Source organism: Silene latifolia, chromosome Y, assembly GCF_048544455.1.
Source record: "Silene latifolia isolate original U9 population chromosome Y, ASM4854445v1, whole genome shotgun sequence".
Lineage (NCBI taxonomy): Eukaryota > Viridiplantae > Streptophyta > Magnoliopsida > Caryophyllales > Caryophyllaceae > Silene > Silene latifolia.
The window spans coordinates 426,161,246-426,179,365 of record NC_133538.1 but is presented as its reverse complement, the minus strand read 5'-3'; positions in this window follow the sequence as shown (position 1 = coordinate 426,179,365).

Sequence of the window (18,120 nt, the reverse complement as noted above, 5' to 3'; positions counted from 1 at the left end):
GTACAGATTTGATAAGCAAAAGTCTTCCTGCATAGTAAAGTTTCCTAACTCCAATGGCCCTAATTCTTTCCATCACTCGCTCCACTAATTTAGCACAGTCACTGGCAGCCACTCTTTTAGCAATAATTGGAACCCCTAAGTACCTAAAAGGAAGTCTTCCTTTAAGTATTCCAGGAAGCTGTGATAACTCCTGAAACTCCTCACTAGTAATCCCATTCCCATAAATGCACGACTTGCTACAATTCATTTTTAAACCATAGGCACATGAAAATGTCTCAAAGGCTCTCAACAGAATGGTCATAGAAGTCTTATCCCCTCTGCAGAAGAGAAGTAAATCATCTGCAAAGCACAGATGAGTTAACTTCATCTTCCTACAAAGTGGATGAAATCTGAAGCCCTAATACTCTTGGACCACTTGTAACACCCTACTCAAATACTCCATACAAATAGTGAAAAGAAGAGGGGAGAGAAGATCACCTTGTCTAATTCCTCTCTGAGCCTTGAAAAAACCAAAAAACTCTCCATTCAGGGCCAACGAAAAGGAAGGAGTAGTAACACACTCCATAATTAAATCAGTGAAGCACCCAGGAAAGTTTAAAGCCTCAAGCATCTCCTTAATAAAACTCTATTTTATACTATCATATGCCTTTTGCAGGTCAACCTTCATCATTATTCTTGGGGAGCAAGCTTTCCTACCATAAAGTATTACCAGGTCTTGACAAACCAGTATATTCTCTACAATATCACGGCCTTTAATGAAGGCACTCTGATTAGAACTGATGATAGAAGGCAACACCCCACTTAACCTGTTGCAGAGTAGCTTAGCTATACACTTATAGACCGTGTTACAACAAGCTATAGGTCGAAACTGTGTCACAGAAGAGGGCATATCCACCTTGGGGATCAATGTAAGGACAGTATTGTTCACTTGCTTTAACAGCTTACCATGTTCAAAAAAATCCACAATAGCCTCACAAACAGCAGGTCCAGTAGTCCTCTATGTATCTTTAAAAAATTGACTACTATACCCGTCAGGCCCAGGTGCTTTAGTCCCACGGATGAAAAACATAACTTGTCTTATCTCTTCATCAGTCACCTTTTTCATCAAACTCACTCTAAGATCACCTGAGAGAACAGAACCTTTTTGAACTGTAGGCTTGTGCACACTTATAACTCCCTTAATAGTTCCCAAAAGTTGAATAAAGAACCTTTCAAAGGCTCCATTAATCTCATCAGGACTAGTTTTGCACTCCCCATGTCCATCCTCAATTTGAACCACCTTACTCCTATTTCTTTTTGCTTTCAAACTAGCATGGAAGTAGGCAGTGTTGTCATCTCCTTCCATAGCCCATTCAGCTTTTGTTTTTTGCATTAAGAACTGGTGCTTAGCACTGAGAAGCATAGTATACTCTTTAGCCACCTCTCTCTCAGCCTGAATCAGAATAGGGTCAGAAGGGTTAGCTCTTAAATCCTGCTGTATCTGCTGTAAGGCTAAAAAAGTGATAGAGGCAGTATTCTCAATATCAGAAAAGCCATGCTTATTTAAACTCTTAAGAGGGCCTTTCAGTTTTTTGAGTTTGGAAACCAATTGATACATAGGTGTACCATCAACTTGCTCATTCCAAACATTATCCACAATCTGATTATAATGATTTTCTAGTGACCACATATTGTAATACTTAAAAGGCACTTTCTTCCTCTGACCAGTCACCCCAAAATGCACCACACAAGGACCCCTTTTATTGTATTTGTTTGTTCGAAATATTCGTCTTTACATGCTTGCACATAGAACATATGATCATCTACTTAAGATGATCCCATAGACAACATAATGATAGGATTCATTATATGTCCACAAGCTTAAGGCTTGTGTATGATCAATTATAAAGTGATGTTGAGTTGATGAACTCTTCTAAAGGAATGTCAATTACCAAGTACACTCATCAAATCTAAAATCTATTAGTCAATCTATGAGATAGTCCTCCTTCTACTTCAAAATCATTATTTGTGTCTCATAAGCTATCTTTAAATATCTAGTGTATTTATTCTAAAGATAGAGTGGGAGAAAAATGAAGACACAAAGAATACAAAGAATAATTTGTATGCTTGAGTAAATGTGATCTACAAAAGGAAGAATGATTTGTATACCAATATAGATAGTATACTTGAATAGATGAGATCTATGGTCTTGAGTAGATGAGATCTACATGACAAAAGAGACCAAGTGAAGTAATCAAAAGAATATGTTCTTAAGATAACTACACGAGGAGACCAAAAGAAAGTTTTGAAAGAAAATGACTAAAGAAAAGTCTCAACAAGAGATTTTTCTAGTTTATGACCTAGATATAAATAGAGTTTCAATATTGATATTCACTTAAGAGCCTAAATGAAACAAAGTTGCATCCTTGAATATAAATGAGATTTATGACTAAAAGTTATAAAGAAAGATATGCCGATGTCTACAAAAGCTAAGTTAATTGTTAACCACGCTAGTGTCATTACTTAACCTCATTATGAAAATGAAATGGTTAAACCTCCTTCCAAAAGGGGTATTTTGAAGGACGTGAATTAAATGGGATTTCACTTTTAAATAATGACATTGCTACGCATCATTATAAAAATGAATGAGTTAGAGATTAAAATATCTTTCCATAAGTTTAAGATTGAAACCTTTTCAAAATAGGTATTTTGAAAAGATATGTTGGGAACATATATGGTTTTATCTTAATAACTTGGCAAAGCAAAATTGATTTCAATTCTTGAAATGTTTCGATTGAGTAGTCAAATACGAAACATGTGGAATTGACTGGGAGATTGAAATTATCATGTGAAGACATGAAATTTAGTGGGAGCAATCATCTTGTAAAATTTATAACTCATTACTCATAGAGAATGACGAGCTAGTACTATCTTTCACAAAGAAGTATTTGAGTTTTCAATTCTGGATGAAAATGGACTAAGATGAATCCAATCACATCATGGGATGTTGGATAGGCATTGAGATATGCACATCAGATCAACGAGAAACGTAGGTTATTCATATCGATGAAAATGGAATTACCATAAGCAGTCATGGTCATTCATTGAACCTAATAATGATTGATCACATGATTAAAGATTACTAATATTTCCGCCATTAGAATAATCATGCACACGTCCTATAATGAATCATATGTTTAAGAGCATGATGAGTCATTGGTAAGCCATAGAAGAATCGTCATGAATTCTCAAGAAGAATTAATGAGCTATTCTAGTGTTTGACAGAACACTTTGTTATGTGACAAGAAGTTGCACATATTGAAGTTTGAAAACGCGTAAGGATTTATGAAAATCCTAAGCTGTTTAAGCTAAAAGGAGAAATAAGAAGTTTGAGAAGATACTTGGTTATAGTAAGAAGTTACTCAAAACTAGTATTTTCAAAAATTGCTAGGACTTATGAGAAGCGCTAGGCTAATCATATTGACAATTGTTGCAAGATCCTACAAAACATATACCTAGTACATTATGAGTTGGAAGAACATTTTGACTAGTGTGAGTTATGTCATCCACCATAATTCGTTTGTTATGTGATAAAGAACAAGAAAGTTCTCTCAAAGTAAAGAACTTGTACCTAGTTTGGGAAACTATATATGTACTTGGTAAGATTCAGGATGTGTGAGACAAACATGATAATAAGGGAAAATGCAATTCAAGAGTTGGAACACATGGACCCAATGGAGTGTTAAACACATGTTGCGAGTAACTAGTGTTTACACACTTACAATATACATCACAAGGTTGTAATATGGTATTGACTACCCAAATGTGATGTAGACATTTGTCGTTTGAGTTATTATTAACTCACCTTATACTTTGTTACATCCAAACGGGTTGTAGGGACAATTGAACCCCGTTAAAGTGAACACGGATTAGCATTGTATTTGCCCATAGTCACTTACATGAGGTGACGTCTCGAAGTGACGTGAGTGTGATACGATTGATGGCAAGTTCAAGTGCCATGGAGTCATGTGAGATGACTAGTCGATCACATAGGCAGACTGTTAGGAACACTTTGTCGGGCTAATGACCGCTTATAGAGTTCTGGCAAATTTATATAGCCTGGTCGTGGCGAGAGCTACTATAGTATTCTAATGAGTCGATTCTTTTAACTAAAGACTGTTCGCCTAAGGTGGCACAGTTTCAGATTAACTTTGATTTATGTTACTACGACCTTCGTAAATGGGGTCAAATGGGCATATTTTGGGTTATGATGGATGTGGCTAGTCGAAGGGAATAAGTGCGATAGAAATTGTCCACCCCTTGTCAGGGTTATAACAATATCTCAGGGCCACTCGAGGAGTAATGAACTGGAAATGCGTGGCCACGCTCGGAAGGTATCTATGGTAGATAATTCCGGTCAATCAGTTATTCTCCAGATCGAGGAAACCACTCTCGATATGATCACTTGCAAGTACGACCTGAAAGACACCTTGCATTGAGTGGGAGATAGTAATAGGACAAGAGAATTGGTGACGCATCCTTGTCGAGGACAAGTGGGAGATTGTTGGAATATGTGTCCTCCGACAATAATGCGATCACAACTGTTGATCATGATGATCACATACATGTTTAAATCTCATTTTAAGAATACACGTGGGATGTAATATTTTACAGTCAACTGGTCCACACATATCGGTAATGATTGGCTGACTAGAGTTTGACATTACTGTCGTGCGACGGTGGTGATCAGTTGATCCCCTTAGGTCATACTTATAGGGAAATACCCTTAATTGATTATTTAATTAATCGTATACCGATAGGAGTTAATTAAATTGTTTAAAATTGACGGATGATTTGTGAGTGAGATTAATGTGTCTTATTATAATTCGATTAAATTAGATACGGTCTTAGTAATTGAATTGTTTTATTACTTAGATAAAATTATTGTTTACGAAACAATTTGAAATTGAAATTGAATGAATAATTTATTATAAATACAAGATGTTGTAATTTATAATTTGATAAACCGTTTTGGTACAAGTAATTATGAATTACTAGTCGATTTTGTATATGACATATTTTATGAGTATGTTGATTTTTAGTATGTTAAAAATACATTGCAATTTCACATGTCAAGTAACATGTCACATATGTCACAATTGACAAATGACAAAATAAAATGGACTATCCATTTTATGTTAAAAGTGCCAAAATAATGGAGGGAGTATAAGATTTGTATTGTGTTTTTATTTTAAGTGGAAAACACAATGATTAAATCTAACTAGTAGCCTTGCATACCTAATCTTTCTTGGGTAGAAAAACTAGCTCATGCATTGGGCACTTGTCACCCCTCCTCACCGGTTTTCCAAGAGGGAAATATAGAGGAATTTCCTCTATGATTCATTCACTACTTCACAATATAATTTATAGTGTAAGAAATATTATTATTCTCTCTACACCTTGTGAAAACTTAGAGAAATAAAATCCTCATAAATCTTTCCTCTCTTGGCCGAAATATACAAGAGAGAACAAAATTTATTTTGTGTCAAATTTTAAGTAAGACTTGTATTATTTCTAGTACAAAATAATATTAGTTATTAAGAGGTTTACTTGGGTATATACATTTGGGAGAGGTTCTATTTTGGACCTTTTGTTCATCCATTATTAGGAAAGCTCAAGAACTAACAAGAAGGTGATCTTGTTGGTGCCCTAATATCTGAAACCTCAATGTAAGATTGACGATTTCTTCTTTTATCTTGCTTTATTTTGCATGCATAAGATCTAGGATTTATTTTATGACTAAATAAATAAATTCATATATGAATATGTAAATTAATGAGATTAATGAATCTAACACTAAGGACCTGAAAAAGGTTAGGTCTGATGTGTGGAATCTTAATGGCTTTCCTTTAGTTTTCAAACCTTGGTCCCCCACCGTGGTTGAGGATTTAAATATCACACATGTTCCAGTCTGGGTGTTATTTCCAAACCTTGATCCATGCTTCTGGTCAAATCTGTTTTGAGCAAGGTGGCTAGTGCTGCAAGGCAACCCATTTGTGCTGATGAACACACAACTAACAAGAGTAAACTAGCTTTTGCTCGTATTTTGGTTGAAGTTGATCTCTCTCAAACACTCCCAAAGGCTATCAAGCTGAATACTCCATATAGGGGACCCATTCTTTAGAAGGTGGAATATGAGTGGCTCCCTTATTTCTGTACCACTTGTAAGAGAGTGGGTCATAGTAAGGAGAGATGTAGATTTAATAAGCCTCAAGTTGTCTATAAGCCAAAGGAAAAATAGCCTGCAAATGGTCTTGTAGGTGTGAGTGCTACTGTTCTAGTACAGCCTGAGATTGTTCCTATGACTGAAGTGATTCTGTTCTAGTACAACCTATTGTTGCTCCTTTGCTCAATACCTATCCATCTCAACATCTGGATAAGAATGACTTTAAATCTACCAAAGGCAGACCAAAAACTATTTTACAGAGAAAGGAAACCATTTCAGCAAATTTGGATAATATATTTCAGGTGCTGCAAACTGAGAAGCAACCAACTGTAGAATCTGAACATGGGACAGTTGTGGTGGAAGTAGAACCAGGAGGACAATATCAATCTAATGTGTAACATCCCCATTTATTCAGGAGCCTTTAGCAAGAGATTCCCAAATAAATAGGACCGTTACCATCTCGCTTTCCCGAGGTATTGAATAACAATGTACAACAAACAAAGTACTTTAGATAAAATTTAGCGATTACATGTTCTTTACAAACTAACCAACTAAAAACTCAATATAAATTTAATTACAACTCGCAGCGGAAATAAATAAAGTGATTAATAAACTATATGATCTAGACTTCTAGGTAGACCGGTCAAGTCTTCACGCATCCCCATAAGCTCCCAGGTCAGCTAATCTTAAGCACCTGCAAGTCTGCTCCCCATTTATGGTTCATCACAGGTCTTCACGAATACACGGTCAAAAATGAGGTTGTGTAGGATAACAATCTCAAGACATATAATATAAATAGTATAAAAATTCAAACATAAATGTCAAATCAACTATTCTCATAAGTCAGCCCTTAACCTCCCGTTGAGTCACAATTCAGCCCTCAACCTCCAGTTGAGTAGACACACCAGAGACAGGTCTGAGAACCATCCGGGGCCTCACACCACCACGAAGGTAATAAACGGTGTACGTCGGTAAGTTTATAATAAATCACCCAAAGGCTCTTACCATGATGTCTACCTCGGCCCGGTAAGTTAATATCACATCACCCGAAGGCTCTTACCATGATGTCCGCCAAGGCTAAACTGTTTACCAATTCACAACCAAGCCAACCGATGCAACAACGATGACTATAAACCACACCAACCTCAAAGATAACCCAGCCAAAAGCTATTAACCACAATTTGTTAGACATACAATAATTCAATCCAAGGACAACAATCCAATAATCACAACACCCAATTGAAGGACAAGATACACAAATAAGAAAGTCCAGTAGAATTGTTATCCTACATGGCAAGCAAATACTCCGTATACAACAATTTGACAAGTAGAAATCCAAATAAAGCTTCTCAACAATTCCGTCACCTTGAGGCGATAAAAGACGATAAATTCCTTTGCTTTTCTTCTTCTTATTACCCCTCTCTTTCTTTTATCTGATATTATGTCTTTATGTGAAAATAAACTTTCTTATTAAATCATGCCATCTATTAATAGTGATAAGGTAGGTCTTATAGGGCGATATTAGGAAACTACTATATTATATTATGTATTATGTATTATTATTATTATTATTATTATTATTATTATTATTATTATTATTATTATTATTATTATTATTATTATTATTATTATTATTATTATTATTATTATTATTATTATTATTATTATTATTATTATTATTATTATTATTATTATTATTATTATTATTATTATTATTATTATTACTGTTATAAATTATATTATCATTATTATTATTATATATTATATTAGTCTTACCATAAGTTGGATCTATACTAAATAATAAAATAAGAACCTCTAATACATTTTTTTCCCGCTCATTTCCTCTTCTACCTATTATGGCCCACCGAAAATATTATTATACTAATCACAAATTGTTGTATAAGACGGTCTCTTACTATGAGACCAACCTATTAACTAAAAGCCCAAAAATCAAATAACAAAAACCAAGCCCAAACTGCTTTCACCCCTCTCTCATCTTCCTGATCTGGTGATCTTTCCTCTCCCTTCTGCTATGAACGACAACTCGACAAGGCACCTTAAGTTCTCCACCTCAAAGCCACCAAGTCTCATTCATGAACGACGACCTTCCACATCTGCTCGCCAATCCGCCATGAATGGACGATCTTATTCTTTGCCTTCTCGCCCCTTAAATATTTATCTCAAAGTTGTGAGTTTTTAACCTAAAACACTAAATTATCAAACTACCTTCCATTGAATCAAAAATCCTAACTTACAAAAACAAAGCAAAACCCTCAAAACATGAAGTTATCAAATTAAAGTTATGGGTCATTAAACTAAAGCCATTCTTTAAAAAATTAGTGAAGAACGAGAAACTTCATAAACTATATTAACTTTTAAAAAACTCTTATAAAGTTCTCAAATTAAATTTGTCGGTTTTGAAGTTAAAACCTTTCCTTATCAAACTAAACATCCCTTCTTTACAAAGCTACTGGTAGAGGGGAAAAATAATAAAGGCTTAGTTTTCAATCTATAATTCAAAGTTATCAACTTAAAAACATAGAAATTCAAATTAAAATAATCAGTAGTCAAAAGTTTGATTTCTTAATTTCTATCTTAAAGTCTGGCACTTTGTAAAAATCAATACCTGCTTGTTCGTGATCGTCGGCGTTACCGTGGCTGTCGATAGACGAAGGAGATAGAATTCAAAATGCAAAACCGAATAAGCAGGGGGAGGTGGCGTAGTGGTCGATGGCCGCTGAGGTGGTTGCGGATGGGCGGATATGATTGACAAACTGACGACGGAGGAGTTAGAGTGGAGAACTGGAGACAGTGACGGTGGTTTTGTGGCTGGGTGTTAATGAATTATGAGTTTTCTATTTTATTTTATGTTTGGTTTAATTTTATTTATTGGGCTAATTTCTCCTATTGGTCCCGTCCTATGGTATAGGACGGTCCTATAGGAGAGTTACTGTATACTAATTTAGTAATTAATTGTTCCCTAATATTAGCCTAATAGTAACCCTAATTGATAGGGTTTGTACGATGCCTTCTTTCTCTCCTTCTCATCATGTCTGCCTTTTATCATCCTTTAAAATTCAAATCTATAAGATCTCTTTATAATCAACTACAATTTATTGGTTAATGAATGAGATTTACCATGTGTTTGTGGATTACGATTACGGAATCAAAGAGGTAAATAATTTCCTGTAATAGTTGATTTAAATTCATCTTCAAGAATTTCTTTGGTATAATCTAAATAACGTCATTGTTGCACATTAAGTTCTGCATACACGGTTTTCCTTTATCTATTAGTGAAAAGATGAATACGAGTGTTTTTGTCCAATAAGATAAATTTCATTGGTGTAGGAATTTCCATGGTAGAATTGTGTTGGTCAATAATAAATCAAAGGAAGTCTTGAATTCATGGAGCCTCTCACTATTCCGTATATCTCTCATTGTTTGATGTTCTACGGTCACACTATATATGAACTCCAAAGATTGATTGCGCTAAAAAACAAGGCATGCTCTTTCGGCCATTGCTAAACTCCCACAAGAAATTATTATGGCCCTACGAGAAATTACTAGGGTCTCTTAAGGTTGATTGTGCCTCAAAAAATGTATAATCATACGGAGTTATCATTTTTCTCCTCCCAATATTCCAAGTCATAGAAAATAAACCTTTAATTCTTATAAGTCGGGTCTTATTCCCTCCCTATTAACTCCTCCACGTCTTTTTCTACAAGTCCTCTTTTGCGAAAATTATATTTTACTTAGTTTATACTCCGTACACGGGTTTGATTCTTCAGTGGCTCATAAATATGTGCATATCCAAGTCTTATTCTTATTGTAAGTCTTATTCATATTATATTGACGCATCTATAATATTCGTTCTAAACTGAATACAGAGAGCATTTTTCCTATCTCTATGGTTATAGTTTATGATTTTCCCAAAATTTTATCATGTTATTTTTTTCAAATTTACATCGTTGGTTTGTGATGGTTGGGCATAAATTTTTTTAAATGATAACTTTTCTTAACTTTCTCTAGAATATAGAAGGCACGTCAACACAACTCTGGAAAACAAAAGAGTTCTACAAGATGTATAAGAAAAACCAACTGAAGTCTTCAAGGAGACAATGCAAGGAGTATTATTCCTCTCAAGTCTCAGCTCTAAAAAAGTTGGTGTCGGGCTTCTCTACTTCATGAGAACTAATAGAATAGAATAGGGTAATATTGTATGGCCTAGTCCAAGGCCCGTATTGAGTCGTATTGAGTTGTAACCCTAGCACGGTATGTACTATCACTCCGACCCGTCTTACCCTAACCAATTTTGACGATTGGGCACATGATATCAGTGTCGCGCTCAAGTCCCGTCGAAAGTTTGTGTTTGTTAATGGTACCCTTACCGAGCCCAAGCCTCCATGTACGGTGGATGATTGGGAAACTATACACTCTATGCTTGTTTCGTGGCTGTCGCATACGATTACTCCAGAAGTCCGTGCTCTCCTTCCAAAATACAAGAATGCCAAACGCATGTGGGATGACCTTCACGATCGTTTTGGCGTTGTTGATGGGTCCCGACCAAGGTGAAATCCGCACTCCGCGATTGCCGTCAAACAGAGGATATGTCGGTAGCCGTTTACTATGGTAAGCTCTGTCAATTATGAGATGAATTAGATTCTCATGAACCGATTATTACATGTGATTGTTGTGATAAGTGTACTAGTGGGACGCAATATGCGGCTCGTCGTGCCTCTGATCGTCTTCACCAGTTTCTTCTTGGTCTTCTCCCGACCCCGTAATCGTCTCTGCGCTCTATAATTTTAGCCCAAGTACCTATGCCCTCAGTGGCTCAGGCATTTAATATGATTTCTGAAGAGGAACGTGTCCGGGGCATTGATCGCACGAATGACACTCCCACTGACGTTTCTACATTCAATGTAAAACTACGGTTCGATTCCCGCCAGCCGCCTAAAGAACCCTCTCAAATGACTCGGACTGAACGACAACAACTTCGGTGTAACAATTGTAATCGAAAAGGGCATGACCGAAGCATGTGCTTCGACCTACTAGATAAAATTCCCGAATGGTGGTATGAATTGAAGGGAATAAAACCTCCAGGTTCTCGCGGTAATAAGGCTGGCCGTGGTCGTGGTGGGGGGAGGAGTGGCTCCTCTCGCTCTTGGGATGAGGGTAATGGCAGGGGTGAGGGTGCAAGTAATTCGGCTGCTAACACTGTAAATGCCGCACCTCCTTCTACCGGTGAGTCTACACCAAATGCTTCCGCTGCTCGCGTAACCGTATACGGTACTCCTACTCACACTCATTCTGGTAAGTGGTTACTTGATACGGGTTGCTCTTATCATGTAACGGGCAATTTTGCGTTATTAACTAATGTGCAAAATATACCCAGTAAAGTCCTGGGTTTACCCGATGGGTCAACCGTTTCCGCATCAAAATTGGGCCGTGTGGTGCTGGCTCGCAACTTATGTCTGGACTCCGTTTTATTTGTCCCTCAATTACAGTGTAATTTGATTTCGGCATCATAATTATGTGACACCTTAAATTGCGAGTTTATTACTAATGCTACCACTTGTATCATACGGGGACCGGTACGAAGGCGATGATTGGCATGGGTGAGAGGCACGATGGACTATATTACTTGCGGACTGATGATGAAAAATTGAACAAGGTCACGGCTGATTCATCTTTGAGCTTATGGCACACGAGGCTGGGTCATCCAACGGAGAATGTTGTTAAATTGCTTCCTTTCTTATGTACTAGCAAACAAACTTTGTCAAAGCCGTGTGAAGTTTGTCACCGAGCTAAACATATTCGTAGTAGTTTTCCTTTAAGCAATAATAGAAGTGCCTGTGCTTTTGAGCTCGTTCATTGCGATTTATGGGGTCCCTATGATACTCCATCCATGTCAGGTGCTCGATATTTTTTGACCTTAGTGGACGATTTTTCGAGGGGGGTATGGATTTATTTGTTAAATGCGAAAACTGACGTACCCAATAAATTTCTCTTATTTATCGCAATGATAAAAAGATAGTTCTCAGCTGACATTAAAATTGTAAGAAATGATAATGGTACCGAATTTCACCCATTAAAACCATATTTTTCTACCAATGGGATTTTATTTCAATCCTCGTGTGTGGGTACCCCTCAACAGAATGGGCGCGTTGAGAGAAAACACCAACATATCTTAACTGTAGAACCTGGACATGGGATAGTTGTGGTGGAAGTAGAACCAGGAGGACCATATCAATCTAATGTGTAACATTCCCATTTATTCAGGAGCCTTTAGCAAGAGATTCCGAAATAAATAGGACCGTTACCATCTCGCTTTCCCGAGGTATTGAATAACAATGTACAACAAACAAAGTACTTTAGATAAAATTTAGCGATTACATGTTCTTTACAAACTAACCAACTAAAAACTCAATATAAATTTAATTACAACTCGCAGCGGAAATAAATAAAGTGATTAATAAACTATATGATCTAGACTTCTAGGTAGACCGGTCAAGTCTTCACGCATCCCCATAAGCTCCCAGGTCAGCTAATCTTAAGCACCTGCAAGTCTGCTCCCCATTTATGGTTCATCACATGTCTTCACGAATACACGGTCAAAAATGAGGTTGTGTAGGATAACAATCTCAAGACATATAATATAAATAGTATAAAAATTCAAACACAAATGTCAAATCAACTATTCTCATAAGTCAGCCCTTAACCTCCCGTTGAGTCACAATTCAGCCCTCAACCTCCAGTTGAGTAGACACACCAGAGACAGGTCTACAGAACCATCCTGGGGCCTCACACCACCACGAAGGTAATAAACGGTGTCTGTCAGTAAGTTTATAATAAATCACCCAAAGGCTCTTACCATGATGTCTACCTCAGCCAGTAAGTTAATATCACATCACCCGAAGGCTCTTACCATGATGTCTGCCAGGCTAAACCTGTTTACCAATTCACAACCAAGCCAACTGATGCAACAACGATGACTATAAACCACACCAACCTCAAAGATAACCCAGCCAAAAGCTATTAACCACAATTTGTTAGACATACAATAATTCAATCCAAGGACAACAATCCAATAATCACAACACCCAATTGAAGGACAAGATACACAAATAAGAAAGTCCAGTAGAATTGTTATCCTACATGGCAAGCAAATACTCCGTATACAACAATTTGACAAGTAGAAATCCAAATAAAGCTTCTCAACAATTCCGTCACCTTGAGGAGATAAAAGACGATAAATTCCTTTGCTTTTCTTCTTCTTATTCCCCCTCTCTTTCTTTTATCTGATATTATGTCTTTATGTGAAAATAAACTTTCTTATTAGATCATGCCATCTATTAATAGTGATAAGGTAGGTCTTATAGGGCGATATTAGGAAACTACTATATTATATTATGTACTATTATTATTATTATTATTATTATTATTATTATTATTATTATTATTATTATTATTATTATTATTATTATTATTATTATTATTATTATTATTTATTTATTATTATTATTATTATTATTATTATTATTATTATTATTATTATTATTATTATTATTATTATTATTATTATTATTATTATTATTATTATTATTACTGTTATAAATTATATTATCATTATTATTATTATATATTATATTAGTCTTACCATAAGTTGGATCTATACTAAATAATAAAATAAGAACCTCTAATACATTTTTTTCCCGCTCATTTCCTCTTCTACCTATTATGGCCCACCGAAAATATTATTATACTAATCACAAATTGTTGTATAAGACGGTCTCTTACTATGAGACCAACCTATTAACTAAAAGCCCAAAAATCAAATAACAAAAACCAAGCCCAAACTGCTTTCACCCCTCTCTCATCTTCCTGATCTGGTGATCTTTTTTCTCCCTTCTGCTATGAACGACAACTCGACAAGGCACCTTAAGTTCTCCACCTCAAAGCCACCAAGTCTCATTCATGAACGACGACCTTCCACATCTGCTCGCCAATCCGCCATGAATGGACGATCTTATTCTTTGCCTTCTCGCCCCTTAAATATTTATCTCAAAGTTATGAGTTTTTAACCTAAAACACTAAATTATCAAACTACCTTCCATTGAATCAAAAATCCTAACTTACAAAAACAAAGCAAAACCCTCAAAACATGAAGTTATCAAATTAAAGTTATGGGTCATTAAACTAAAGCCATTCTTTAAAAATTTAGTGAAGAACGAGAAACTTCATAAACTATATTAACTTTTAAAAAACTCTTATAAAGTTCTCAAATTAAATTTGTCGGTTTTGAAGTTAAAACCTTTCCTTATCAAACTAAACATCCCTTCTTTACAAAGCTCTTTGGTAGAGGGGAAAAATAATAAAGGCTTAGTTTTCAATCTATAATTCAAAGTTATCAACTTAAAAACATAGAAATTCAAATTAAAATAATCAGTAGTCAAAAGTTTGATTTCTTAATTTCTATCTTAAAGTCTGGCACTTTGTAAAAATCAATACCTGCTTGTTCGTGATCGTCGGCGTTCGTGGTTTGTCGATAGACGAAGGAGATAGAATTCAAAATGCAAAACCGAATAAGCAGGGGGAGGTGGCGTAGTGGTCGATGGCCGCTAAGGTGGTTGCGGATGGGCGGATATGATTGACAAACTGACGACGGAGGAGTTAGAGTGGAGAACTGGAGACAGTGACGGTGGTTTTGTGGCTGGGTGTTAATGAATTATGAGTTTTCTATTTTATTTTATGTTTGGTTTAATTTTATTTATTGGGCTAATTTCTCTTATTGGGCCCGTCCTATGGTATAGGACGTTCTTATAGGAGAGTTACTGTATACTAATTTAGTAATTAATTGTTCCCTAATATTAGCCTAATAGTAACCCTAATTGATAGGGTTTGTACGATGCCTTCTTTCTGTCCTTCTCATCATGTCTGCCTTTTATCATCCTTTAAAATTCAAATCTATAAGATCTCTTTATAATCAACTACAATTTATTGGTTAATGAATGAGATTTACCATGTGTTTGTGGATTACGATTACGGAATCAAAGAGGTAAATAATTTCCTGTAATAGTTGATTTAAATTCATCTTCAAGAATTTCTTTGGTATAATCTAAATAACGTGATTGTTGCACATTAAGTTCTGCATACACGGTTTTCCTTTATCTATTAGTGAAAAGATGAGTACGAGTGTTTTTGTCCAATAAGATAAATTTCATTGGTGTAGGAATTTCCATGGTAGAATTGTGTTGGTCAATAATAAATCAAAGGAAGTCTTGAATTCATGGAGCCTCTCACTATTCTGTATATCTCTCATTGTTTGATGTTCTACGGTCACACTATATATGAACTCCAAAGATTGATTGCGCTAAAAAACAAGACATGCTCTTTCGGCCATTGCTAAACTCCCACAAGAAATTATTATGGCCCTACGAGAAATTACTAGGGTCTCTTAAGGTTGATTGTGCCTCAAAAAATGTATAATCATACGGAGTTATCATTTTTCTCCTCCCAATATTCCAAGTCATAGAAAATAAACCTTTAATTCTTATAAGTCGGGTCTTATTCCCTCCCTATTAACTCCTCCACGTCTTTTTCTACAAGTCCTCTTTTGCGAAAATTATATTTTACTTAGTTTATACTCCGTACACGGGTTTGATTCTTCAGTGGCTCATAAATATGTGCATATCCAAGTCTTATTCTTATTGTAAGTCTTATTCATATTATATTGACGCATCTATAATATTCGTTCTAAACTGAATAAAGAGAGCATTTTTCCTATCTCTATGGTTATAGTTTATGATTTTCCCAAAATTTTATCATGTTATTTTTTTCAAATTTACATCGTTGGTTTGTGATGGTTGGGCATAAATTTTTTTAAATGATAACTTTTCTTAACTTTCTCTAGAATATAGAAGGCACGTCAACACAACTCTGGAAAATAAAAGAGTTCTACAAGATGTATAAGAAAAACCAACTGAAGTCTTCAAGGAGACAATGCAAGGAGTATTATTCCTCCCAAGTCTCAGCTCTAAAAAAGTTGGTGTCGGGCTTCTCTACTTCATGAGAACTAATAGAATAGAATAGGGTAATATTGTATGGCCTAGTCCAAGGCCCGTATTGAGTCGTATTGAGTTGTAACCCTAGCACGGTATGTACTATCACTCCGACCCGTCTTACCCTAACCAATTTTGACGATTGGGCACATGATATCAGTGTCGCGCTCAAGTCCCGTCGAAAGTTTGTGTTTGTTAATGGTACCCTTACCGAGCCCAAGCCTCCATGTACGGTGGATGATTGGGAAACTATACACTCTATGCTTGTTTCGTGGGTACATCGCATACGATTACTCAGAAGTCCGTGCTCTCCTTCCAAAATACAAGAATGCCAAACGCATGTGGGATGACCTTCACGATCGTTTTGGCGTTGTTGATGGGTCCCGAATTCAGCAGCTGAAATCCGCACTCCGCGATTGCCGTCAAACAGAGGATATGTCGGTAGCCGTTTACTATGGTAAGCTCTGTCAATTATGGGATGAATTAGATTCTCATGAACCGATTATTACATGTGATTGTTGTGATAAGTGTACTAGTGGGACGCAATATGCGGCTCGTCGTGCCTCTGATCGTCTTCACCAGTTTCTTCTTGGTCTTCTCCCGACCCCGTAATCGTCTCTCCGCTCTATAATTTTAGCCCAAGTACCTATGCCCTCCGTGGCTCAGGCATTTAATATGATTTCTGAAGAGGAACGTGTCCGGGGCATTGATCGCACGAATGACACTCCCACTGACGTTTCTACATTCAATGTAAAACTACGGTTCGATTCCCGCCAGCCGCCTAAAGAACCCTCTCAAATGACTCGGACTGAACGACAACAACTTCGGTGTAACAATTGTAATCGAAAAGGGCATGACCGAAGCATGTGCTTCGACCTACTAGATAAAATTCCCGAATGGTGGTATGAATTGAAGGGAATAAAACCTCCAGGTTCTCGCGGTAATAAGGCTGGCCGTGGTCGTGGTGGGGGGAAGAGTGGCTCCTCTCGCTCTTGGGATGAGGGTAATGGCAGGGGTGAGGGTGCAAGTAATTCGGCTGCTAACACTGTAAATGCCGCACCTCCTTCTACCGGTGAGTCTACACCAAATGCTTCCGCTGCTCGCGTAACCGTATACGGTACTCCTACTCACACTCATTCTGGTAAGTGGTTACTTGATACGGGTTGCTCTTATCATGTAACGGGCAATTTTGCGTTATTAACTAATGTGCAAAATATACCCAGTAAAGTCCTGGGTTTACCCGATGGGTCAACCGTTTCCGCATCAAAATTCGGCCGTGTGGTGCTGGCTCGCAACTTATGTCTGGACTCCGTTTTATTTGTCCCTCAATTACAGTGTAATTTGATTTCGGCATCATAATTATGTGACACCTTAAATTGCGAGTTTATTACTAATGCTACCACTTGTATCATACAGGACCGGGTACGAAGGCGATGATTGGCATGGGTGAGAGGCACGATGGACTATATTACTTGCGGACTGATGATGAAAAATTGAACAAGGTCACGGCTGATTCATCTTTGAGCTTATGGCACACGAGGCTGGGTCATCCGTCGGAGAATGTTGTTAAATTGCTTCCTTTCTTATGTACTAGCAAACAAACTTTGTCAAAGCCGTGTGAAGTTTGTCACCGAGCTAAACATATTCGTAGTAGTTTTCCTTTAAGCAATTATAGAAGTGCCCGTGCTTTTGAGCTCGTTCATTGCGATTTATGGGGTCCCTATGATACTCCATCCATGTCAGGTGCTCGATATTTTTTGACCTTAGTGGACGATTTTTCGAGGGGAGTATGGATTTATTTGTTAAATGCGAAAACTGACGTACCCAATAAATTTCTCTTATTTATCGCAATGA